The sequence below is a fragment of the Ambystoma mexicanum genome, chromosome 6q (assembly GCF_040938575.1).
Source record: "Ambystoma mexicanum isolate Mex_15411 chromosome 6q, UKY_AmexF1_1, whole genome shotgun sequence".
Lineage (NCBI taxonomy): Eukaryota > Metazoa > Chordata > Amphibia > Caudata > Ambystomatidae > Ambystoma > Ambystoma mexicanum.
In genome coordinates this window covers 1,075,649,216-1,075,677,088 of record NC_090937.1, presented here as the reverse complement: position 1 = coordinate 1,075,677,088, position 27,873 = coordinate 1,075,649,216, and the positions used below count along the sequence as shown (strand labels likewise).

At 45.9% G+C, this 27,873-nt stretch overlaps 1 protein-coding gene across 6 annotated transcripts in view; it reads left to right on the top strand.

The window, feature by feature from the left end:
* CRACD (capping protein inhibiting regulator of actin dynamics) overlaps positions 1 to 27,873 on the top strand; it is a 983,102-nt gene that overhangs the window by 668,892 nt on the left and 286,337 nt on the right. For all 6 annotated transcript variants that reach the window (XM_069631614.1, XM_069631616.1, XM_069631613.1 and 3 more), the window contains one exon: positions 21,446 to 21,614. The gene's annotated coding sequence lies outside the window, so the exon portion shown is untranslated. The remainder of the gene's footprint in view (positions 1 to 21,445; positions 21,615 to 27,873) is intronic.

Sequence of the window (27,873 nt, the reverse complement as noted above, 5' to 3'; positions counted from 1 at the left end):
ACTCCATGGCCAGTGCCATTGATACCATCGCCCCATTAAAACTGTGCAAAGGAAAAACCTAGAGCTCATCTGAACTCCTGGTACACCCCCAAACTCAAAACACTGAGAAAAAAGAAAGCCAAGTTAGAAGCACTATGGAAAATAGCTCCATCTGCTGAAAACAAATCCAATCTGTCAAATATCTTCTCCCTATATAAAAAAGAGATAATTCGCACTAAGAAACAAGCCTATAATGTTAGGATCAATCAGGCAGGCTCCTGCACCAAAGAACTATTCATTGTACTTAAAGAATTAGAAAACCCTAACCCACCCACAGATACGTGTACAAAAGATAAACCCTGGTGCACCAGCATCCAGAATGCCCTTGCCAATAAAATCACTGGGCTCCAAACCAAAATAGAAGACAAACGACAACAACCCACCAGTAGTAAGCCCACTAACCCCAGCACACCGTTATCCACTGACTCCAACATAGGCTTCACATTCAAAAAGGTAATGATACCAGAAGTACAAAAAAATTATAGCTTCTTTGAAACCCTCTAACTGCAAAGGGGACAGCTGCCCTGTTCAGATTATAAAAGACGCAGACAGAGATCTATCCCCTTTCATCGCTAAACTAATAAAACTGTCTTTCTCCACTAACCTAGTCCCTAGCAACCTGAAACAATCTTGGGTTCTCCCCCTTCTAAAAAAACAATCTTTAGACCCTGCCATACCTACTAATTACAGACCTATCACCATGGTCCCATTCCTGCTAAAAACTCTTGACAGAGTTGCCTACGTGCAACTTCAGGATTACCTTGAGACAAACCAACTGTTAGGAATACGTCAGTCTGGCTTTAGACCTCAACATGGAACAGAAACTGCCCTTGTTGACCTTAAATGCCAGATTGATGAAATTAAAGACAAAGGTAATGTCGCCATCCTACTCCTTTTAGAACTTTCAGCGGCCTTCGACTTGGTCGATCACAAAATCCTTTCCAACCACCTTTCCTGTGCAGTCGTTTCTCCTCTCTGCTGTCATGTGGATACAATCCTTCTTGGCCAACAGAACTATGAGGGTTTTCTAACCAGTAGCCGCAGCAGACCCTATCCCTATCACCTGTGGGGTCCCACAAGGCTCTTGCATCTCACCCACTTTGTACAATATATTTACAAAGCCACTCTTTGACAGACTGGACCATCTGGGTGTCACCTACACAAATTATGCAGATGACACCCAGATACTCCTCACCCTCTCAGGTAACTACTATGGTGACGTCACCCGGATCAACAACATTTTCTCCATCATTCGGGCATGGATCAACAACATTTTCTCCATCATTCGGACATGGATAGCCACACATGTCCTATGCCTGAATGATGAGAAGGCTGAGCTTCTCCTTGTCGGTACACCTAATAACTTGCTGAAACTTACCCCCAACTACAACAATTTCATCATCGATGGTAACATCATCCCCATTGTCAAAAGTGAGAAAACCCTTTCCAAACAAATTAACATGACTGCCTCTGCCACTGCCTACACGGCTATGCTGATCAGGGCATGCAGACCGTTCCTATCCACTAATAGTTGCCTTAAGCTGGCCAGGGCTCTTATACAGTCCAAACTGGACTACTGTAACAGTCTCTACCTAGGCGCAAATCAATCAATAATCAATAAACTACAGGTACTCCAAAACAACGCGCTGCGAGCAGCCCTAAACGTATCCAGGCGTGAGCATATCTCCACCACAAGAAAATCATGCAAATGGCTTTCTATCCAACAAAAAATCGACTTAAAGACCATCTGTCTTACATACAAAGCCTTAAACCACCTAGCTCCACCTTATCTCACTAACAAATTCACCCTGAAATCTACTACCAGAGTCACCAGATCCACTAACACATTATGCCTAACAGTGCCCAGATTCCCCCCAAAAAGAGCTGGAGGATCCAGCTTCACGGTCCTGGCCTCCCAACTCTGGAACACCCTACCACTCAACATTAAGTCCATCGAATCATTTAAATTTTTTAGAAAACAGGTCATTAGTTGGTTACTGGATAAAAACTAGCACTTTCCATCCCATTCATGACGACACAGCCTATTCCTTAATGATGTTCCTTACCTGTACACCGTAGAACGTATTTCTGTAATCTGTAAACTGTATATAATGAACTATGTAAACTGTATATAATGTACTATGTAAACTGTATAGAATGTATCTGTAACCATGTCCTAAGTGCCCTTTTACCTCTGGGTCTGGAGCGCTATATAAGAAAATAAAACAAACAAACAAACCAAACCTATTGGAGCCTGCTTGAATGAGGCTGGTGTTGATGTGCTGAAAAAGTCCTTAATGGATCACATGCTTCAGTGAGGCTGGTATTGATGTGCCAAAGAAGAACCCAATGGACCACATGATTGAGGGAGCTTGTCTTGATGTGCTGAAGAATAACCTAATGCAAAATGTGTGTGGCTACAAAAGAGTAAACTGGTGGGAAGAGGGAGACTATTGGTGCTGGGTTGGGAGGTCTGGCGCAGGACGTGGAGAATGGTTGGTGATCCGGATCTGCTCTCCCAGCAGGTTCCGCTGGTGGCGCTGTGTGGAAACGAATCCCAATTGCTTGAGGTAGTCCGTAGATACTGGGAACCGATGGGCTTAGCCACCCTCAGGGATATATGGCAGGAAGGGGAGGTATTGGAATTCTGGAGTTTGCTGGAGGAGACAGGGGTGCATAGAAGCCAATATATAACTTACACCAGACTCACAAAACGGGTGAGGGAGAGGTGGCCTGAGACGGTGTTGGCGGAAGAACCTGATGCCGCCCTGGAAACGATGTATGATGTCTCAGAGGGCAAACACAAAATATCCAGGTTATACGAGCTCCTGAGAGCAAAGGCTGGGAAGGAGCTGCTTCAACTGAGGCAGGACTGGGAGGAGGAGGTAGGAGGACCCATGACAGAGGGGCAATGGGAGAGAGCTCAAAGGTACCATAAAAAGGTGTCCCGAAATGTGAGACTCCAACAGATCCAGTTGTATGTCACCCATAGGGCTTATCTGACCCCTGGGAAAATAGCCAGGTTTGGAGGCTCGGCCACACAGAAATGCCCCAGGTGCAAGGAGGTGGAAGCGGGGTTGCTACACATGTTCTCGGCCTGCCCCGAGGTGCACAGATTCTGGGACAAAATAAAGACTAAGATGGCCGGAGGGGGAGTGGTGCTGGATGTGGAGTCGGCTTGGGCATGCATGCTCGGGATTTTTCCCAGGCCACGCAATCTAAAGCACATAAGCAAGATGAAGGACCTGGCTTACATCTTGACCAAGCCTAGGAACGCAATGAGCTGGCAGGCAGCCCACAGACCCAGGGTGGAGACATGGTGGGCGGACCTCCTAAGATGGGTGGAAGCAGAATCAGTAGTATGGTTTGAAGCCGTTACCAGGGGGGATGAGGAGGAAGTGGGCCCCCTGATAGCCTGGCGACAATTAGTGACCTCTATGGTAAACCCCCACCAGGTTAACTACGAAACAGAAGACTCAGACGAGTCTACAAGCGCTGCGATTCCCGAAAATGCTTCTGTAGATGACACGGATGAGCCGGCTCAAGTTTATGGAGGGGGTAGGGAGAGGAAGGAGAATAACACTGTATAATGTGATGGTTTGATTTTGATTATGTACGTCCCGAAAAGCTGTATTGTTTGTTGGTTTTGTTTGTTTAAAATAATAAAAATAAATTAAAAAAAACTAATGCAAAATGCTTGAGGGAGGCTGGTGTTTATATGCTGAAGAAGAGTTTAATGGGGCACACACTTATGAGACATGGGTCTTGAAGAGTTATTGAACGGCCTAATGGGGCCCACCCTTGAGGGAACCTGCCCTTGAAGCCCTGAAGAAAGACCTAATGGAGCACATGCAACAGGGGGGCTGACATTGATGTGCTGTAGAAGAGCCTAATGGAGCACATGCTTGAGGGAGGCCAGAGTGTACGTGCTGAAGGACAACCCAACGGGACAAACTTGAGGGAAGATGAAATTGATGTGCTGAAGAAGAGCTTAATAGAACAAATGCCTAAGGGAGTCTGGTGTTGATGCGCTGAAGAACAACCTAATGGGTCATAATTGAGGGAGGATGGTATTGATGTGCTGAAGAATAGCTTAATGGAACACATGCCTGAGGGAGGCTGGTGTTGATGTGCTAAAGGAGTCCTTAATGGAACACACATTTAAGTGAGCCTGTTCGGGAATTACTGAAAAGCAACCTAATGGATCACGCTTGAGAGAAACTGGCCTGGATGTCCAGAAGAAGAGTTTAATGGGACACACACCGGAGAAGAGCTAGTCTTGTAGTGCAGCCTTAATGTGCTGAAGAATGACACTTTCAGGTGGATCATTCCAATGAGCCGTTCTTTTTTGGCACTTAGCCGTCGCAGAAATGACTTTGTGCTAGAGGCAAACAGACTGATTCACAAGGGGAAAAGGCAAACTCACTGGTTCACAAGGGTAAAGATTAGAGGCCCAGTTTTAATGCAGCCCTTCCCTCCGTTTGTCACGTTTTCTGCTTGAAAGACACTTTTGCGACAGTTATCAGTTTTGCAGGGATTCCAGCCTGCTTTTCATGAATAGCTCACTCCGATTAGCCAACTTGATCATTGTGCATTAAGGGAGAAAAATTCTGCTTAAAGTATACAATGCAGTCCACCAGTAATCTCTAGTGGGCTCCATTTCCTATGTTTAATATGATATGATATGGCATTTATAATGCGCCTGTACACAAGTGTTTCTAGGCGCGACCAGCCATTTTCATCCCATGTGTATACTTAAGTTAGATAGTGCAGTGACCTAGGATCGGTAACAACTACATCTTTTAATAATGATTTTTCTTCTTTATAGCGTAGCAACCTAGCTGCATATGCACTCTGGCAAAAAATAAAATCCAGAGTGCTTAGTTATGCCTCATTCCTTGAGATGCTGTGCATGGCTGGATAAGGCATATGCATAGCAGGGCTGCAGGAACACTGGAGGATTCCTGCAGCGCTGGGGACCTGGCCATTGAAAATGGGGGCATGAGCAGGGACGTTTTTATGGGAGGGCAAAAGGGGCACTTGCCCAGGGCCCCCACCTTGGAGTGGCCCCCAAAAGGCTGCCTGATATAAAGAAGTAATATTCACACATCAGGATATTTTATGGTATGGTGCTGAGGCTCTACACTAACTGCCTGTCTCTTTTGGCAATTACATTCTGCCTCAATCAATTCATCATGTAATTCTTTCTGTGTTTATTGTGGTATATTGGGTATTATGTTGATCATGTGCAATGGCCAATTTTGAAATGCATATTGGTAAATTGAATGCCACAATGGTTCAGATGTTAGCGCAGTGTGTTAGGCACTCATTGCAGGGATGTGTGTTCCTATGCAAGATTAGAATAGCACATTCCTGTAAGGCTGGCTGAGCCTTTCCTATGCCTGAAGTTTATAAACCTGCCTGCGTATGTACTTGGTCTTGCAGCACTACAGGTGCTATTGGGCCTCATTACGACCCAGGCGGTAAATTACCGCCTGGGTCGTACCTTTACCACCATGGCGTAAACTACGTTTACGCCATGGTGGTTGGCGGACTTACCGCCCCATTCCGAGGTTGGCGGGGCGGTAAGTCCCCAATCCCCATTTACCCTTCCCCATTCGCATTTTTGCCCCATAGGGCATAATGGGAGTGGGGAAGGCGTTAATTACGCCACCGTAAATTACGGTGGCGTAATTAACAACAAGGTCCCTTAGCGCCATGGATTTTAACACCTGCTAAAAGCAGGTGTTAAATCCTCCATGGCGCTAAGGGACCTCGGAATCAGGCGGTAAGGGTCGGCGCTGTTTACGCTGCCGTAAACCCCTTACCGCCTGGGTCGTAATGAGGCCCATTATCAGCAATCTATCTGTACCAGACAGGGGTTTCTATAAAAACAAACATGTCATCCTTATGGTGAAGGTCTAGAAATTGGTTTGTTCCGATGGGGTGGTGTAAAACCACCTCCAACGGTGAGCATAAACTGTTAGTCCTAGAGATGAATAAGTATCCAAATTTGGAACCAAAGCATTCATGCTTGTATCCTTGGTTTGCCAGCATACAATACAGTGATCCTGGTCAAATCATCTAATATGTTGTACATTACTGTCTTCTGTGAGGTTTGCCTCCTTGCATGCTGGTGACATCATTTAGCCCATTACTTGATCTTTCTTCTTATGTAAGCCATCTGAGTGGAAGGGGTGGTAGACAGAAGGGAGCGGACCAGATGGTGCAGGACTCGGGCAAGCATATTTTAAAGTCTGCTCCTTTGACACAAAAAACGCTTTGCATTTTTTTAAAAGTCAAAGGTTTTCTGTACGTTTATAAATGGCAATTTCACAAGAAGACCAACCCAGATTAAATCTGTTAAATTACACTGATTGGTATGCTGGTACTTATATACTTCTTTTGATGATTGAGAGAATCATTCTGTGTTAAACCATTCTATAATATTTTGTTTTTAAACATTGTCATGTTTGGTAATGCGATCAGTGTACTTTCCAAGTCAGTTTTTATAAAATGAGATTATTTTAGCTCATGGTAAGAACTGGTAATGAAAGTATTCAAATGCAGAAATTGCCGAGTTGGCACCAATCCCAGATTCACCCCTTAACCAGTGTGTGTTATGCTGGGCACCTAATTTAATCTTGTATTGCCTAGCCTCTCGAAATTGCCAGTCCCTAGACCTTTCAAAATTGGCAGCCCTTCAGAGGGATTTCCTTCTCAGGGTATGATCTTCAAAGCAGGCTCTTTCATGGTTTCACTGGCTATAGTGTTGCTTCCACTATAATAGTGAGCATTGATATATTGCACACCACAGGCACTTTAGACTTTTGATCTCTAATGGCAACACTATTTGAAAACCATGTCCCACTTATAATCTCATTCTGTCTGGGTACAGACACCTTCATGGTAGTTTCTGATCTGCATCCACTATCTATGCTATGGTACGTGTAGCTTTCTCCTTCCTACCAATTTCTCTCCTCTATCCATGCTTGAGCATGTTTGCATTCTGTGAGGCAGCACATGTGAGTTATCTGTTTATTCTGGGTTACATGTACATTTTACATACAGTCCTGGATCAATACTACAGGCTGAATACCTTCCTGGATGATATTGATAAAAAGCCTCCGGTATCTATGCTAGAAGAGAAGTAACCTCTTTGTAGACCGATAATGTTGGCCTTCAAATGGTAAGGGGACTTAAAGGGAGTAAACATCCTTATTTTTAATGCTGTGAGGCAGCATATTAACCTATGGGCTGTGATTGTGGCAGGGGTGAGAACGCATTAGATATTCTTGATCACTTAACTTCTTTGGTTTGGTGAAGGGGGTCCCCAAAGATGTCCATGCCCAGGGTCCCAAAAGTGCTTAAGAGGGCCCTGGGCATGAGTGGTTAATGGCATGGAGAATTACCCCTACATCTAGACATGACATATTCATATTTCCTGATTCACCTTTTTATAGATGACTCACAGAAAGTACACATCCTAATTGGCTCGCGGATAAATATGTAATTCCTAAAAGCAAAATGACACACTTAGGCCAGGTGGAAACCGGAGCACGTTACTCCCAGAGTCCTAAAATTACATTGAAGGGGACTACAGATGAAAACCTGTGGACGGCCCTGTGCCGATGAGATACGTTAGCCTGAGGCATTGCTGCAAACCATGCCAGGGCTGCAGTTGAGGGTACACGCAAGTGGACGGAGTGCCCCCCCTTTTTCAGGAGACCTCCCCACGTTTTTGAGAGGGCATCTTGATGTGCTTATTTCTGATGATGCCACATTTAATTGGTATGTTAGCGTCCCCCCACTTTTTGTTTAGGACTTGACCCCTGGGCTATAGCACTGATCAGATGACATCACATTCCCTCGTGAGGGGGCTGTGGAATCGAAGGTGCGCTGTAAAAATGCAGCGTGAGCGTGCTCTCCGGAAAGAGAGAGTTGAAGGCAAGGAGGCTGGGGGGCATTGTTTGTGTGCGTGTGTGTATGTGTGTGGCACCTTCGCCCTCGTTCTCTGTGGCGTCACAGACTACCTCAGTAAACTAATGTAACCGGCTATCATACAGTGTCAGGTGTGTGTTACAGTTCCTTGGTGTAATAATGCTGGCTCAGTGATCAGGGTCTACTTTAGTGTCATAGGGATGCCTGCCAGGTGTGAATCTTTTCGAGATGACTTTGTTGCTGCGCACTCTGAAGCCTCCCTTTATGACGATGACCCTTGCCCAGTTGTTAAGGTTTAGTGTTTTGTGTGATTTTCTCTATATGGTTGAAAACAGTTAATAGGTAATCTTTCCCTTGCCTTGTGATGCTTTACTGACTCTTTAAAGCTAGGCCATGTTACCCGTTTAATATGAAATTGCCCTTGGATTCAAATTGCTTGCCTAATTTTCATGCTGTGACATCCATTTCTGAGAGGGTTATTCCTGTTTAGCGAAACTATTGGGTGTGTAAGCAGCATCTCTTGGGTGGCCCTGTGTCCAGCTTCCAACTTGGCTGCAGTTCGGGCTGGACTGCCCCTTACTGGGGTAGAACAGAGCAAGATTGTTTGTATGGGCTTTCCCCTTCTATAATGGCTCCAAAACAATGGTCTAGACGATTGCCCGAGCAATTGCCAGTGGCTCAAATGAATTCATACCTTTCAAATTCAGTTTTGCATTTTTTGATTTGCAGTTGTGAGACCAGCAGTCTGATGTAATTCCCGTGCGTGATAATAGGGGTATGTGTTTGCTGGCATTAAAGGATCTCTCAATGGCCATTGACACGATAGTCATAGGGTGCTCCTTAAAATCATTTTAAATCTGATGGGGATCAGAGGTGCTCCTTCCTTACCAGTCATGTCAACTGGTGATGTGGGGTTTGACCTATCCAGGTCACTACTCAGGGCCCTTTATGGCGTTTGTTAAGAAGGATTTCTGAACTCTGTCCAGGAGGGGCAGAGGTTCAGAAGGCCAACCTAGTTTCTTGGAACAGGGTAACCTCTGGACAAGCCAGACCAATCAGGGTAGTGATGGCGGCGGTCAAGACTAAGGGCCTCATTACACGGATAGCGGTGAACCATGGCGCTATTAGCACCATGGTTCATGCCGGTAAAATACCGGCACCGCCTTAGTGGAAAGGGGAATTACCGCCCTATTCCAAGGTTGGCGGGGCGGTAATTCCCCCTTCCACCATTGCCCTTCCCCATTCCCATTTTTGCCCCATAGGGCTCTATGGGAATGGGGAAGGCGCTAATTACGGTACCGCAAATTGCGGTACCGTAATTAGCTCCCTGGTCCCTTTGCGGGTTGGTTTTTAACGCCTGCAAAAAGCAGGCGTTAAATTCCCCAACCCGCAAAGGGACCTCATAGTAAGGCGGTAAGGATTTACTGGTACCGGTAAAATACCGGTACTGGTAAATCCTTACCGCCATCCGTGTAATGAGGCCCAAAGTCTCAAGATGGGTGAGGGTGACTGAAGGACCTAAAAGAGCACACAGAGCAAGGATACTTGCAAATTACTGCAGACTGGTGTTATATTAAAAATTTAGACACATTTATTACAAGGCCTTTGTAACACAGACTATAGCAAAGAATCACACTAACACTAAGTAAACCAATACATCACACTCAATACAGGAGGGTCAAAAGGGATGACTGCACAAACTTTGTTGACAACCTAGAGGGGACAAAAACAGGCAGTGCAGTTAATCTTTAGACCCAATTCAACTTCAGTTATTCACCTAAGAGGCAGTCCAAGTCCTCAGAAGAGTGGAGCCTTGTGCTCAATAGTACATGTGTGCCAAGGCACGCGGTTGTTCCAATGGTCAAAGCAGGGTCTCTTTAGGGGTCTCTAGCAGCTCGGGAAGGTGGATAAGGCGATGAAGAATAAGTTCCCACTATTCAAGAAGGACCTCCACTTGAAGACAGAGGCAGTTCAAGAGTTCGGGATGGAGTCGCTATTTTGCAATAGCAGTGGACAGATGAGGGACCCCCAGGGGCCACTCATGTGTAAAGTTGGGCTCTGGCGCTAGGGGCCACCGGTTGGGGTAATGCTTACTCACCGGTCCCTGAGGCAAGGAGACCCAAACTTCAGCAGGTTAGTCCAATTCGGTTGCAGGTTCGAATGCGGCAAAAAAGACGTCTCGGCACCTTTCAGTTCCTGAGATCCAGCAAGGATTCCCAAATGGGACAGTGGTGATTTCTTCGCTCCAGGGGGATGAATCACCACAGTTTCACTGCAGCAGGCTTCAGGGGCAAGAGGGTCACAAATGCAGTGGACTTGCAAAGGACGTTGCTGCAGCAGGGCAACAGGGTAACTGTGTTTACTCCGGTCCGTACGCATTAGTCTCACTTCTGACCCGGGAATGCCAAGTGTCCGAAATTTGGTGTGTGCCGAGAATAGTTGGTCCCACTATTCCAATGGGTCGAAGCATCTTTGCAGAACTTCTAGGATGACCAGATGGAGAGGGGTCCCACGGGACGACAGCAGGCTCAGGATACCAAACCTTCCAGCGGGTCACCAGCGGTTTCTCGACTCAGCTTCGTAGTTGCAGAATACTTGGATCCTATCCTTTGTTCAGTGAGAACTCATGAGATCGACCTGATAGTGGTGTTTCCAGCCTCCTCCTATCCAAAGTTTCCTTTGCGCCAAAACAGAGAGGACCCAATGGGAAATCTGCTCACAAACACTCACTCCATATGTGGACCAATCACAGACCATGGTGGTCTCAGGCATTCAGGATACTCCAGACTCTCTGGCACCCAGGATGTGTATTGGGACCAGACATCCCAGCCCACATCCTGGAGGCACACACGCAAGGCATGCAGAAGCCCGCGAAAGCATTTGGATTTTCAGGAAAATGCATGACCAAATAAGGACTGGCCCGGGTCGACTCGACCTGGGGAAGGTGAAGGGGCAGGATGGCCAAAGGACAGGACAAAGAACCTTGTGGCATGGCCATTTTGGAGCCAGGCCACCTATTCGTGCCAAATGCGGTTAACATGGCAGGAAAGGGTTAAAAATAATGCAAAACGATAGCTGCCAAAACTCCTGTCCATCATACATCTGCACAGTTCATAAAAAGTCCATCAAGAGTATCTAGGGCCTTTGGAAATGACTATAGACCCAAGTGTGCTGTATGGTAATATACATTGCACACTTGTTACATGTTGCACAAAGGTTCTAACATGAGGCAAAGGACTAAGGGAAACAAAGTCTCCCAGTACTGACTGTCTTAAGGGCATGTCAGTTTCCCCATAAAAAGTGAGGGAAAGCTCACAGGAGTACAGCTGAAGGCAAATACAATTATGAAATCTTTCCTAACAGCGTTCCCGGGCTAGATCCAGTCACTCCTTTTGTTTAATCCATACATTACACTGTGGGGAGATCTGATCACTGGTTTGGAAACCCTCATGCGTCAGTACACCCAGAGCTCCCAGGTGTACCTGCAGGTTATATTGATTTGTGATATTAATTGCCTTCAGGGGATCAAGGAAGGGATGGCTTCACAGTTTTTAAATACATCTGAAAAGAGTTTCTGTGGTTGGCCATGCGGGTCCCTGTGATGCTATTCTTTCATGGTCAGCCAATGCATCCATTCCTGGTGCCCCATCTTCATTTACTTTGTCTGCTCCATCTTTGGGTTTTATACTGTATCCCTCCCTACCTTTTCTGCCGCACCTCAATGCGCAGCTAATTGTCCCTTATTTGCCTTGAAAGCTATTACACAGTATCCACACACCCCCTCGCCCCCCAGTTTGTTTCCCCTTTTTATTTGTGTCTTTTAGTTCAGCCTGTGGTTGTTTTACGTACTGAGACCTGTTCCCTAAGGGTTTTCTCAGTCTACTATCACCTCGGTGATAGTCCTCTAAGCTAAAGCTAGGTTGTTGGTTGGATCAGGAAGTTTGACCACACTACCTCCATTTTAAAGCAACTATTTAAAACACTGTTTGGCACCATAAAGCAGTTCATTGTCAGGCTCCTGTTTAATCAGTTCTAAACTGGTAATTTAGGCAGGGGCAAGGAGTCTGAGGATCTGGGAAGTCCAGGGTTTCGATGAGACAAGGTCTCCTCGTTCCTTGGCCATGAAGAGGTCTTTCTCGCTACTGTGTTGTGTTCGAACACTATTTCTACTTCCATTCTGCAGTGTTTTCCTATTGACCATTGAAGACCTAGATTTCATCACAAACGTGTGGGTCTGAATGTCTTTTGTTTCTAGGCGTGCAGGGTTTTATTGTTGACTAATGTGTGTTCCATAAATTATGTATGTTTTTGTATGGCGCTCTTTTCCACTTATGTGTCTATTTTGCTCTAAAAAATCTCCAAATGAATAAACCACCTCCTCTCCCCTCCCCCTAGATCAAGCTGCTCTGGGAGCTGAAAATGTTCGTTATTATTCAATGATTTACTGGGATTTTTCTCTTGTCCTCTTTTTCCTTAATTATTTCCATGGCATTCCCTCACTCTCTTAGTTTTTTCATAATTGCCCAGACACCACTTTGGAAAAATTGACCTTTGCATGATAGAAACATGATGAGCAAGATTTTTAGGATCTATCAAGCCCACGTGCTATTGTTTTGTCTTTCAACATGTTGATGATCAGGCTTAACCTTAGTTTATTTGCAGATAGCTGTCTCCTTCACTTTTCTTGTTAGAAGCTGGCATTTTCTACCCAGAGGATCTGTTTGGGTGTTTACCATTCAGACACATGTAAATATGCATTTCTTGCTGTATGACTTCTTGGGTATCCGCTCTGCCTGCGATGCAAGCGATAGTGGTAATGACAGTCCTGTGCAAGCTCCTGCGAGCTATCGCGCCCCGGCTTAGCTGCTATCAGATAATAGGATGCATGCTGGCCTTTTTCATTATCAGCTTTGTGTTCGGTTGGAGCGTGATTGATGGCGTACGGCAAAGTTCAAGTCTGCTGGAAAATTGTCTCTATTTCAATGAATATATTGTGAGTCTGGGACTAAGGCACGAGCAACACAATGGGCTCGATTTGCATCCGCCAACCTGACTGGTCCCATGACCAGCTACTACATGCAAGAAGGTCCCAGCTGCATTTGCAAAATTGACCTTTTAATGGTGGGGCGGGAAGAGCAGCACAAGGGCTACTGACACTTCTGACTCTAAGCCCTCCCCTCAGTAGGCCCATTAGGCACATTCCAGTAAGTGCATTATGTGGAGGCCACTTCAACCCGCATGAGGCCTAAACTACACCCAGAATCAACACGCCTATGCAAAGGTTAACACCCTACGGTAAGAAAACGATGGCCTAGCCACACAATATCCAGAGACCACCCAAAAACCTATTAACCATTTCCTTTCTCTCTAACACCCACCACTCACTTACCACACACACACAGGTGACAAACTAAACTCCCAGCTAAAACACCCAAATCGCACACCACTCTACAACCAACTCTCAAACCCAAATAGCCTCCAACATCCAGCAACACAGTTGCTGGACACTTCCAATCTGGAAATGAACATCCAGTGTCCAAAGCATAGCACACACACAAGCACACATGCCAGTTACTTCTGGTTCTACATGCATCAACAGATGAGCACACCACCTGTCTTCTCCCTCTCATCCTCACTAATCAGCCCACTCCACTTTACCTTACAGAGCCACGCCAGCGCCTGGTGACCATGGAAACAGTAGCAGTGCGCAGTATACATCAACTTAACATAACAGAACATTCCATAGGTCGAGCATTGATTGGGAGATCCCCTGGGATGTGAACCTCCATTTTCAGCTGCCAAGGGAACTATGGGAGGGGGGCTCCATAGTGGTGACCCCAAGAGGTTAGTCCCCTCTTTGTTTCATTGACATGGGTTCTCCTGGCTGCCTCCCTTTCCTTGTTTTTCATGCACTTCAGAGAGAGGGCTAGGGGCTGCACTAGACCCCTATATTAAGGGGCAGCGACTTCCCTCTCCCCCTTTCGCCGGTGCTGATTATGTATGGATTGCCTGCTTTCTAACTCAATCTGCATTTGGTAAAACCGGCAGCCTTCAAATCTCTCATCACAACTCCGTCTTGCCTATTTGAGTTGCCATGTGGGGGGCCCTGGGGGTACATTCTTCTGCTGCCACCTCTGTGATATATTTCAATGCATACCAAATTTCCTCTGCTGCAATAGAGTAGGTGCGCGGGGCACTGACAGGAGGTCAGGGGTCACGGATGGTCGCCGTCTGCATCACTCCTTTCTCTGTAGCTGACTTAGGTCTAATCAGAACTAGTGCGCGGGGGGGATGGGGAGAGGGGGAGGCCGTACGGAAAGAGTAGGGCAGGCATGGGCCGCCCTTTGGGACCTTGGACCTTGGAAAGATCATAGATAAGCTTGCACCACCCTCAGGCATATGACAGCTGGATGTAACGCAACAACCCGCTTAAATACAAGGATTGCCCAAAAACTGAACTCTTTAAAATAGCTTTCCCAGGGTGACTTTCATTGGTCGACAAAGAACTATGTTAATCTATAAGTGCACTTAACTACTCACCGCGTTATACCCTTGATTGTTTCGCATATGTTTGCTCTCTGTAAGATTATCCTAATTACACATCCCGGGAATGCTACCTTACAGGACGCTGAGAATAGGCCTAACATTACCCGTACATTACTCAAAGCCAGTGGAGTAACTCTGTTGAAAATGTGTGCTACGAAAGTTAGGGGGGACATACACCCTTGTCCCCACCTAAAATTACGCCCATGCCCAAAGCACACCCATACTCACTTCCATGATGCCTCTCCCATTCCTTTCACCTCACATAATTTGCCTAATAATTGAAGTGTCTTATTTGTAAGTTTGACACATTACAAACCATATGTGAAAACATGTCATGTTTGTAAACTACCCCGTGTGCCTTTTGTTCCCAATTTGAACATGAATGTTGCATGCACACATTGGAAACAAGGTGTATGACTCAACTCCAATGTTCTGCTAGTCTGTCATATTGGTATCTGCTGTAAAGCTCATCCTCCACCCCCAAACCCCCTCCCCCACATCAGCCACATCATATTGGGAAAATATTCACTCATGGAGGAGGGTCTCTCTTCTTCAGAATCATCTGTTTCCAGTGATTAGGGTAACCGGCATGACATTGTCACAATGTAATTTGTAACAGTCTGTACTTTGCAGAGAATCATGAACTGCCTTGTAGAATACTCGCCTAGGTCCTAAACCCGGCATAATGGTGTTATCTCTACATTCCGGCAAAACCCAAAAGATACAAGGTTATTCCATGTTATTATAATTATATATTTTACTATTTAACCCCAAATATCATCATGCACACAAGCATGCAAGTAATGTTTCCCTAAAGGTACCTGAGTTAGAGAAGCATGGTGCACACGCATGTTCCCCCCTCACCCCCACTGAATAATGCATAATCTCTGCTTAACATCATCGCCAGTAAAAGTTACTACTCATCTTGAGCACCCCCCAGACCCTCCCCAAGTTTAGGATCTGGTACAACTCGCAGTAGAACAACTCTTTGCGGCTGTTTCGCTGCCATTATTTTGCAACATTTTTAATCCCCCACTACACACACCCATTCCTTCACCAACTCCCACAATTAAAGAAGTGTACCCTAATCCAGCACCCCCCAAAAAATGCTGCAAAAGAAAATTAAACAAAACCACCACGATGAACTCTACATTGCAGATTCACACCTTTATTTGTTTATTTGTCAGGTCAATGGCTTGGTTCAGCCCACAAGACGTCCTATTATTATCAGTTAACATTTAGTGGGTATAGTGGGTACTAAACCCTGGTGCACATATTCGGGGAGGGCACGGCTGGCACAGGGGGAAGCGGTTTATTCCTGCAAAGGCCCCATAATGTGAATTCAAAGATTTCAAATATGTCCCCAGTTCAATCATTCCTCAATGGCCAGTACTGGTATTGAGTTGTATTTTTAGAAGGCAACTATCATTCGATAAAATATGAAGATTTTCCAAAGTTCATTCCCCTTTGATCAACAAGTGATAGCTTGACAAATGTTTATTTTGGGGAAGCAATCAGCTGAAAAGATTATTTTACAGTGGTCAGTTTGGTCCATGTACACGCAATACTTAGATCTGCACAAATCTGTCCAGCAGATGCTGACGCTATCGTATGATGTCTTCAACTGCTTCAATTTGCTCGGACAGCCTCGATGGCCTCAGTAAAAATCACTGCTCTCCAACTATGAAAGCCTCTTTGCACTGCAGTTTGTGGCGGGGTTGCAGGGAGCAAAGACAATAACAAAAAAGAGGAGAAAGTGTTCAGAGACGTATAATTATCAGTGTTTGTAGACCAGTGGCTAGACACCTCACGTGGGAAACAAGCAGCCCCATGAGGTGTGTTTCTTTTGCTTTTTCAGTACATGCCTCTACATTTTCTGGAGAAAATTGCCCACAGAAATATTTAGGGGAACAGGCAAACTAAGGTGCAAAGATCCTGCAACCTGTCAAATTCAGCATTTCAAACTTCATTTTCTCTAGATGACCAAAGTCTTTTTCCTTTGATTTTGTGCAACCCAGGTGGGCCCTCAGCCCATTATTAAGCATGATAATTCTTTGCGTATAGGCATGTGGTTTCTTCGGTTCCATGTGTTAAAATCGTGGCAAAAATGGTTTACACAAAAAATTGCGGCTAAAAGGCTGTGGTTTTACTGCCGCAATCCATGTAAAGGATGCGGGGAACACCCCCGCAGCCCCCAGACCCATTATACCATTTAAAGGGAGCAGGGGACACCCCTGCAATCCCTGAGACCCTTAAATGGTATAATGGGGTACACCTTTACCAGGTCAAACCACAGTATTTTTGCCGCAATATTTTGTAAAGGCGATATTTTTGCCGCAATTTTATTACTGCATACCGTTTCTTATGGCTCCTGTACCACCTTCCCGCTGGTGCTTCTTAGCAGTAATCATCACATGTACTTTGCAATTGTGCTACATCCCACATAGACATTAATGTCTGCTCCGAAATGTGTTCATCCACACCTTCAAAGTGGACCCCACAGCATACTGCCACTCGATGGGCCTTTTGCATAATCATATGAGTATATGCCATCGGGAAAAGTAGAACACTTTAAGGATGTTCCAACGCTCAGAACATTGGTGCTGGAATCAGAAGCTTTGGTACCAAATATGGTAGAGCAACACATGGCACTGAGACAGCCATGTTGGATTTGAAATCTTACATCACCAGCATTGTGGACAGAGGCCAGCCAGAGATATTAATGCTACTGGAACCCTCGGCGGCCTTTCACCTGGTTGACCGCTCATTGTTGGTGGCTAGGTTAATGGATCGGACTGCATGCTCTAGCTTAGCTGCACAGTGGATTGCCTCTTTTCTGAGGCCCCGCAACGCAAGAGTCGCCATTGAAAATGCTAGTTCCCCTATAGCTGCTTTATTATGCGGGGTCCCACAAGGGTCCTGTATTTCTCCTACATTATTCAACAACTACGTCTTACCTCTATTGGATCTCCTGGATGACAACCAGGGGGAATCAGCAGATGTTGAGAATGTATATTTAAATACAAGGCCTTTGTAACTGACACTGGCCCCCCAGTAATATATGGTCTCCCACCAGAGCGTGGGCTCCCCCAATATCAATGATCACTGCTATGCGTAGGTCATATAAGTTGTCAGGAGACCCCCACCCTCCAGACACCATTGTGCCAGTGGAGAATCCGCTCACCCCAACTGCAGCCAAAACGTTTGTTATCGTGTCCAACTGTTTATTGGCACATTCATTATAAATAAGACACACCACAGCCAGGTATCACCGTGCCCACAGCTCCAAAGGCCCTGCAGCCCAGCAAAGCAAAAATGTGGCTTGCTGCGTACCGACCCACTCCTGCAGTCCGTGTAGCACCTCAGTAGTCCTCCAGTGTGCTGGGTCCAGGGAACCGGACCATGTCATAGGGTGCTGCACCTTACTGCCGCAGGCGGCCCGTTACCCTTCTGCTGAGGTCCCCTGATCCGGCGTTCTCAGCTCCAGTTAGTGATACGGGCCGGCGCATCCCACCAGTCCGACAACCAGACTCCATGCCACCTCGCTCCTCGCCGACCCGATTCCACACACCAGGCAGGCGGCCACACAGAAATACATCTCTGCCCCCACGCCAGGGGCTGACAGCGCCACCAAGGCAGGTGCCCCCGAGCCTGCTTCACTCATCTCTCCCAGCAGGGGCACGGGCAGCGGCACACGCCAGCCCTCCTTCTCTCCGCCTGGTCTTCTCCTTTTTGCGGCCGGAGAGCTGCCACGCAGGGCACTCAGGATCCGGTGCACCTCCCTTCACCTGGTGAGGGGCCGAGCAACCACAGAACCCCAGGGTCAATGCAGTCGCAGAGATGAATGCCACAAGGGCCCCACCTCAGCAGCGACAGCGTGGCAGCTCTAGCCCCAATCAGCGGCCAACCACAGGCCCACATGTACTAGCAGAACCCACCAGCAGGATACCACGATAACAGCCCACCGGGTTCCATAAGTGTCTCACCAGCTTAGCAGTCACACACGGTAAGTACTTTCTCCACTCCACACGCTCTCAGGGGTGCAAAGCCCTCGACGATTCAATATATTTGCCGGATCTATGGAGGGCCAAACGGGAGCTCACATTGGAGCGGCCATCTTGGCGCTGCTCTAGAGCGCCCCCCTACTAGGTCCATGCTTAATGTAATAGTGTTCAAACCCTAAGTTGCAAATATTTGTGAGCATGAAACAGTAATTGTCAGGCATGCAGACAAGATTGAAGTACTACATATGAATTTACAGTGTGTTCCAAGATGGTGACATCACCATCCTAAAGCATGCTGTAAATTGACAGAAAGTACTCAAACAAGCCACACCTACCTAGTTCATACGTTTAAAGCTTCAAAATGTGTACACTTTAGGGTTTGTATACTATTACGTTGGTTCATATACTATTACGTTAAGCACTGACGTAGTAAACATAACTCTGGTCACCATGGTGAACGGCAGTCTTTATCTAGGTTGATTTGCAATGTACCAGTGAGTAATTCTCACATTTGTTGATCATATTTAAACAATAAAGAAGCCTGCGGCCAGTGGCACATAAACGGAAACATTCACAAAATCAGGGCACTTTGCTGACTGTTGCAGTCGCGTTCTTGAGGCCTAGATAGTTGAAAATGAGACGTGTGCACCCCCATACCGGTGTGCCCCTTATTTACCTCTAAATTCATTTCCTAGGCCCACACCAGCTCCTAAATTGACTCTGCATCTCCTGCAGTGCCTCCTTACAAATGGGATCCCTCCGCTGGAAGGATTCAATGGGAGCTGTGATTTTACCATTGAATCCAAACACAGGGGCGTTTTTCCGCGAGATGAAAAGAGTGTGCATCATGAGAGAGTGCTGAACAGAAGAGACTGCAGCACGTACACAATGCTACCACTCACATGCACCTCAGAGGAGAGAGACTAGACAGGCCACAGGGTCCCATAGAGGCAGAAGCCACAATAACATTCAAACACGTCAGTCTTACCACAGGGATGCAGAAGGCCTACACCTGCATATGCTGCATCATGATCCCCCCTGAAACTCAAATGCACCGGCTGCCCTGCGACTCTCCCCTCTTCATCACTAACAGTACATTCGGGCAGGATTGTATAAAACACCACGCCCCTCCCAATGAGAGCTCTCTTAAGTCATATCCTTCAGGGAGGGTCTCACACCCTTCCTCTGCACCAAACTGGTGAAGGAGATGAGTGCACCTGGTTGTTGTGTTACAAAATGCAGCAGGCGCCCGACTATAACGCCATGGAAGAAGCAGCCATGATGTAACAGTACATTCATGTTATAGAAACTGTGCATGATGTCATCAGTGTGCGCCCTGATATGCCTTGATGATATTTGTATATATGTGAGCGCTCGAAATGACGTAGGTAAAGATTCAGGACCTCAGAGAGTACAAGTAGGCAGTGTGTTGGCTGGTGTCATAAAACTCTGGGCAGACTTTCTACAGCTATTCCTTGCATGAGTTTGGTTCCTAGTAATTCCTGTAACTGCTTTGGCTTTAATCCAGAAGGCTGAGTAGGCGTGTAGATACAACGTAGGATACAATAAAAGGGGCGTAGAATGTAAGGCATTGGGGGTCATTACAACCCAGGCGGTAATTACGCCAACTTTACCACCATGGTGTAAACTATGTTTACACCATGGTGGATGGCGGATTTACCGCCCCATTCCAAGGTGAGTGGGGCGGTAAATCCCCATTTCCCATTTTCCCTTCCCCATTCCCATTTTTGCCCCATAGGGCATAATGGGAGTGGGGAAGGCGCTAATTACGCCACCGTAAATTACGGTGGCATAATTAGCATCATGGCGGGTTATCGCCATGGATTTTAACGGCTGCTATAAGCAGCCGTTAAAATCAGAATCAGGCGTCGTTAACCCTTAACGCCTGAGTTGTAATGAGGCCCATTGTGTTGTGGCATCTGAAGGCATGTGTGGAGATCTGAGTGGATGAAACGGCGAACAGACTGTGCATGCATGATTGAGCCACACACTTACAATAATCAATTTAGGAAAGAGGTGTATTTGTAGAATTGTTCCTGTGGCAGATGAGAAGCGTGCATGAAGTACTTATTCCCTACCCACAAGTCTCAACCGTTGAGGCCTGGGGCTTCCTGGCTCGCAATTACCTCACAATGATGCCTTCTTTTTACACCAAGCCCTCGCCCTCATGTCACACTCCTTAATCTTCTCTTCTTTTAAGAACAGCTTCAAGGTCACAGAATTGCATGTTATTTTCGCTCGCTGACCTTTGACATGCGAAATATCAAATATCATAATTACCACCTAGGTCAGTGACAAAAAAACACTAACAAAACATGATAGATGTCATTTGTATCCCCTGCTCAGCACTTTCCACTTCTCCACTCTCCCTTGCTCTTTTCCCCCTTCTCTCTCTCTCCTGCACTTGCACGCTCTCAATGTCACTGGGCCTAGTAAGATCTTGTTTTGTCCTCCCTTGTTCCCCTCCCTTGCCTCGTCGCGCCTTGAAACACTTGTGTACAGCGCGATAGAAATACAATATCAATATCATTTTACAAACTTCTGCAACATAAATCATTGAACATGGCAAGGCCAGCCTGGTGTTGCTTTGCTAATGCATTCAAAGGGTGGGTTTTTTCTAAAGGGCGTTTTTAGCAATGCTCGGTGACGTCCAGCCACCCAACCGACCGATGCTTTGATGTTGCACGGAGCCTTGCTTGGCCAATATTGTCTCTTGACCGCAAGACACAGGCGCTAATTCAGTTTCCGGGTCTCCAGTTTGCTCAGTCTTACGGCTGCTCTTTGCCTCTGCCCTGCCCGTGCAAACAGCAAGAGTGCGTTGAGGAATTTGCATGCACAGGTGAAATGCTGTCTCGTGCCAGCGCGCTTATCTCTCTCTCTCCTCCAATCCGCAGACAAGAAGCGGCCAGGCAAATTCCAGCCTTTCCGAAAGCTTTTCGGGAAGAGGCGGAAGAAGGGGTCGTCGCGCGCCGCGCAAGACGGGAAGTTGAAACCCAGCCAATCCAGCGAAAATGTCTGCAACGGCGCCTTCTCCTCGGATGAAGAGACCAACGACGATCTGAGGTAGGGGGGCCGAAAGCCAAGGCAGCCCTTCTTGTCATTTCCTATACAGCTTCTTTTGTTTCAGAGGTTTCCCATTTTAGAAAAACAGAACGCATAAATATGTGGTACAGAAATTCATTTCCCCAATAGGGAAATCTTTGCCCCACTACAAAACTGCACGGCACATGTGAACTGTTTATGTGATACGCCACTCTCAATTGGGAAAACATTATAGGGTACCCAGTGTAATAATGGCATCAGTCCCAAGTAATGCCAGCAGTGCCGGAGACTGCTCTTCATCGTCCAAGTCCTGAGACTCACCCTCTCAGACAGGTAACCTGCTTCTTTAAAAACGCCGTGTTTTCCTGAAGCTTCTAAATCCCGCAGGGACAGGATAAAGAGGTTCACCCTCGTGTAAGGCGGCATCCTTGAGCCTCCACCAGGGGAGATTGGCATCTTGAGAAAGGTTTTTTAAGCAACAATTTGCCTTTCTCCGAGGTGGGGTGTCACGCATACCTCTCAAACCGGAATATTTTGGAGATGAGTGAAATCAGGTGTTTTTGGTTGTGGGAGCCCATTGAAATCTATGGAGAAGTATGGTACTTGACATGGGGGTGAACATCAAAATTTCCAGACCAGGAGAAGTGACACCCACCAAATGCAGGTGATCTGACAGGCATGGGATCACCTCCTTTTTCAGCTCTAGGAAGTGGAAGAGGGATGATGGGGTGATGCTTCTCCCTTTCAGTGTCTGTTAAAGGTTTGGTCCAATAAGAATTCCGAATTGCAACCTTTGATCTGGGCCTGCTTTGGGCCTAACCTGTCTCTATGATAACTTCATAGAGTTAATAAGCTTTTTTATGAGCCACTTTTTTTTTTAACAAAAAAGCAAACAAATGAAATTCTTCAATGTTTGGCGGGGACATTCTTTAGGTTGTAAATACATGATGTTGCCTCCTGTCCCTGGTGTAAACAGTGAATGTATGTCAATCATTTCTGCACAAGGAATGTAGATGGGATGCTGGGTAACTTTTATTGACATGACAGTTCAAATGTGTGTTGGAATGTTGTAGGCACAGGTGTGAATGTAATTCTGAACCAGGAGAGCTGGACTGCATTAGCGGATTTCCTACATTTCCCAAATGATGTGCTCCTCGGCCACTCCCCTTCCAACCCCTTTCCCTTAATCTACTTGGATCAATATTGGAAGTGCATAAAGCAGTGACCGCCCTAAGAAGTGCTATATAAAAACTAAACAGGCATGGGCAAAGCCAATAGTTTTGGCTTTGGTATAGGCATTACAAAAAGGGGCTGTGAAGAGGGAGTGACTGATGAGCGGTGAAGAGTGAGAGAAAAAAGAGTCGGAGGAAAGGAGGGTAGTGAGGGAAAGAAGAGCAGTGGGAGTGAGAGAAAGTGGTGTATTAAGTATCAAGGAAAGGAGTGGAGCTTGCTGGGCGCTGCCTTTAAATGTACGGGTAGTAAGGGTGGTGGTGCAGTGTATAGGGATGGAAATACACTGTGGAAATAAATACAAAGTTCTCACTGTGGTTCAGGGGATGTACAAATACCCATATGTCACCAACTGGATTCAGTAAAAACGATCTGGGAATGGTTAAGTGGAATTTACACCCTGCAATATATAACTGTAAAACAGCCTGGAAAGTACAAAAATTACACAGAGGTTCTGGAGGCAGATCAAACTCAGACTCAATGATGGAAATAGACAAAGTGCAAGGCAAAACCCAGCTTTATTAACATCCAAATAAAGCAGGGACAGCATACACGTACAATGTTGTTGTGCTTATCAAGAACAGTTGCTTTAATACTACAAATGTGTCATCAATGATGTCATAACATAATATCAGTTTACAAAACCTACGGGGAACGGGGATTGGATAATAATAGTGACTACATATAAATTCTATAGGGGTTAAAGTTCTGATTGAGTAACGCTTGTCTGATGGCTCCTCCTGAGACCACCTCTAAATTGATAACAGTAAAAAGATATCATCTGTAAAATAAAATATTGGTTGGCAAAAGACATACTGGGCAACCGAGCATCATGGATTTTCATTGGTTGGCTTCGTACTACCCAACCTTGCACAACTGACAGGTCGTCAAGACATGAGCCAGGCAGGAGTAGGGGGAGAGAGGTCCATGAACTGCTTTCCCTTCAATTAAAGAAAATACCATCCCTTATTCCTAGGCCATGTGTGGCGCCTCATGTCTGTGAATATGCGTGAAGAGTGAGGCAGGTGGCCTATCAGTGTTCATTGCTAATGAATAGACAGTGTTTTTTAATTATGGGTGACGTGTGATGAGACTGCATTTCGAATTATTTCACGCTGCACTTATTGAGATTTTAGCTAATATCGGTGCACATGTTATGGTTTCCTCTACCACTGAGGACACTCTTGAGCTATTCCCCAGTCTTTGGGCTTATCATTATCCTGCACCTGGCTTACAAAGACTGGTTGTTCTCTTCTACAACTTGAATTAACTGCAGAGTATCCTTCTTTCATCCTGGCAATTGCTATCATCTAAGCTCTGCATAGATCTGTATTTTGTTATTTCAACATTTTGAGTTCTTGTGAAGTCTTGAGGCCTTTAATTTACTTAGAAGCATGTTGCGGCTTCCATTTTGGAAATATGGCTGCCCATTGCTTTCGTGTTTCTATGTTAGTGAGCTATAGTCGTGTGTCATTTGTGTTGCATTCAGCTTATACATTGTTTATGTTAGTGTTCTTCATGTCTTATGGATGCCATGTTAATACACTTCATGTATAAATGCATGTATTATCTAGTGTTTGCGTTCTTGATGTTGAGTGCACATTTGCTTTGTATCTAATGCATGCACATGTATTGTTTCATTGTCAGTTTCACAGCTTAGATAGTGTCCATCTCCTGTTATACCTGCCTGGGATGTGGGCGGTACAGTTGCCTTAGTGAGTAACGTTTCTTCCCTATACAGTATTCAGCTGGGGTAGGGGCAGTTGCTATGGATGCCGTAAGCATCTGCCTCCCAACATAACATTCACACATTTTCCATTAAACATGGAGCACTCAGCAAAAAAGTCTGCTAACACAACATACACAGGCATCCTTTTGTGCACATTCCTTATTATTATAGATTATAAAACTAGAGATTTTCTCATGGTCTTGCCCCTTTAGTAATGGCTTTGGTAGGTGAAGAACGATGCCAGAGGTTGAGACTAATTCTAAATCTTCCAGCCATTAACTCTTTTGTTTTGCTACAGTCACACCAAGTGGGACGGGTATGCCCAAACGTGGGTCCCGTGCCTGCTGGGTTTAGAGACCCAAGCTACCACGATTGATTTGCATATGGTCTTTCCTCTTTTGTATTGGCTTGGCAAGCGAAGAACGGTGGTCTAGATGGTTGCCCAGAAGCAATGGCAGAGGTTGAGATTAATTCTAAACCTTCCAGCCATCACCTCTTTTGTTTTGCAAAAACAAGAGTACAAACATTCTGTCTCCATTTGCATGTTTTGTTTTGGTTAAACACTTACCTGGAGCATTAGACTAAACGTCAAGCACTGGGTGCACCTTACCATTCTTGAAGGGTATCATAAGGTAAGAGGGATCCTACCTGCCAACTACATCACCATGCATTGGTGACAAGGTTTGAGGAGCTGGAGGATAAACCACAGCTTAGAGGAATAAGCCAGGCAGACATAACCTCTGCGAAAGCAGGACTGAGGAGCTCTTCAGGTGGACAAGGCTGGCGCCAGCAAAGTAGGCAGCAACAGGGAGGTGGGTCCAGGGCAGAGTGTCTCAGGGAAGATATTGAAGAGAGCTAGAATGACTAAAGGAGCTGAAGGACACAGAAGAATACCGAGGACAGAAAAGAGGCAGCTGAAAGAACAGGGCATAACAAAGCATGATGGAAATGCAATGGCTCTGGAGAGCAGACATAAACATGCAGGGCCATATGTGTTCTCCCTGAGCCATGCTAGCAAAGTGCACAGGGACGCCCCCGGATGTGACATAACAGAGGTCAGGGCCCTCCATGGTGTGGTGGGGCGAGCTTGGTACTGCACCCCTTCCTCCAGTACACTCGATGTCTAGTGTCTTTCCACTGGCCTTTTCTGCTGGGAAACACATGCAATAGGTGCACTTGTTCAGGTGTGCATCTCGCTCCAGTATCCACACAAAGGTTCTTTAATGACAGTAGGTTTCCTGCTTTGCCGGGCACGACCACCAGTGGATGGATCAACGAACAAGTAGCGATTTTGTAGCCGGCCTTCCCTTGCGCGCTCAGCTATGTGTGCACGCGCGCACAACACTAGCACCCAACGAGGTTGACAGTCGAGGGATTGAAGAGCAGTTTTGAATTGAGGTGAGGATGAGGAACTATAATTCGCTTTCATTTGTTGGGAGCCTGGGACAGCCTGAACGTGCTTCATCACACCATGCTTTGACGGATTGATGTGTTTTCAGACGCCTTCTCTGTGAAATCAGGTACTTTTGTTTAATTTAAGATGCAATTATGATCTGATCCTACATCTATGATGGCCGGTTAAGCATTCATGCTCTTCCTTGATGGAGTGGCAGGTGTCTATCACCGCTGTTGCGGTTTGTCTTTTTTCGCACGAGTGGCTGATGCCAGTGCCTTCCGTGACCTTGAAAGATCCTGGTCTTCTGCAGTTTAGCTTTGGGTGTTTATAGAAGTCACAGGAGTGCAGAATCAAGTGTCTCGGAACCAGTCCAGTTGCTCTGTGGGCCGATCTTTGGGGGATATCTTACCACCAGCGGTGCACAGAAGAGTCTGTTTTCCCCGACCTTTACGCTTTAAACTGGGGGCGAGGGGTCGCTGTGGAGGGGAAGAGCCACTTTCTAGCGAGCATTTTTTGTTTGGGATCTTAGCTGGTGCTTTAGCGCCACATTTAAGCCAAAATGAATCGATTAGAGTACAGATCGCGCTTTTGGATGTTTTGGAGAAGTTATATGCTTCACTCTTACTTCAGAGATTAAAGACTTGGACAAAGTACTCGGGGCATCAAGACCACCTTCAATTTGGATTTACCATAGGCCTGGGGACCACCTACCCGTTGGTTATGCTGGCACTATTAAAAAACAAACTGTTATCATCTAATAGTAAATGTTACTTGGCTTTCATAGACTTTTCCAATTCGGCACTATTAGGCTACAACGACTGTGGGAAAAACCCCTTACGTGGAACTGCCCCCTTGATCTGATTGCCCAGATCAAATCCCTGTACACAGACACCTCTATAAGAGTAAGATTGACCAAGCAAGGACTTGTAACAGAGAAGATAAAAACGGGCTGTGGGGTAAAACAGGGTTTCCCGCTTGCCCCTTACATCTACAACCTGTACATCTCAGACTTCCAGGAAGCTATTAAAACTTGCTTGTGTATACATCCAAAACTACAAATGTATACAGGAAGGGGTCCAGAACAGCTTCCCACCTTCCCATGAAGCTGTTGTGGACCCCTTCCTGTGTATATTTGTACTTTCAGTCCTCCTCCACACAGTCCCCTAAAAGAGAGGATCAAACAGCTCTATTTGTTGTATACTACATCCAAATGTAGGAACGGGAACTGACGCACCTCTTATATGCTGAGGACCTCGTCTTGATGGATAGAACGCCAGTGGGGCAAAAGAGACAACGGATTCAACGAGAAGCTTACACAAAACGGAATAGTCTCTCGATCAACATCAAGAAAACCAAGGTGCTGCAATTCCACCATCAAAAAGGAAAAGGCACCTTGAAATGGTAGATTGGCAGAGAAAAACTATAAACGTTCCTCACATTTAAATTTTTGGGGGTGGTGCTCTCAACAAGACAAGCAGGAAAGGACAACATCGAGGGTGTGTCTCGAAAAACAGAACTATTGACCAACCAATCTCTATTATTGAAAAGAAGACTCTGTGCCTTTTCCCTGCAACCAATCATTGATTTCTACAAAGCGAAAGCAATTCCTATTATCACGTACAGAGCAGAGGCATCAATGCGGGCCCCGAGCCACCTATGGCCAGTGTTGGAAAGGAAGTTCTGGAAGTGTGTGCTCGGACTCTCAAAATCAACGCTGATCCAGGTGGTAAGAAGAGAACTAGGCCTAACTTCAGTAAGAGCAGTTGTGGACTGGAAATTTCTAAGCTTTTACAGAAAATATATAACATTGAACCTGGCCCCCTCAATCGAAATGATATTGGCCGAATGTAAAAATCAGAAAAATACACTCGGAGCACTGTAGGTAGAGCGGTGCAGAAAGTTACTATCCTCGCTCGAGCCTTCTG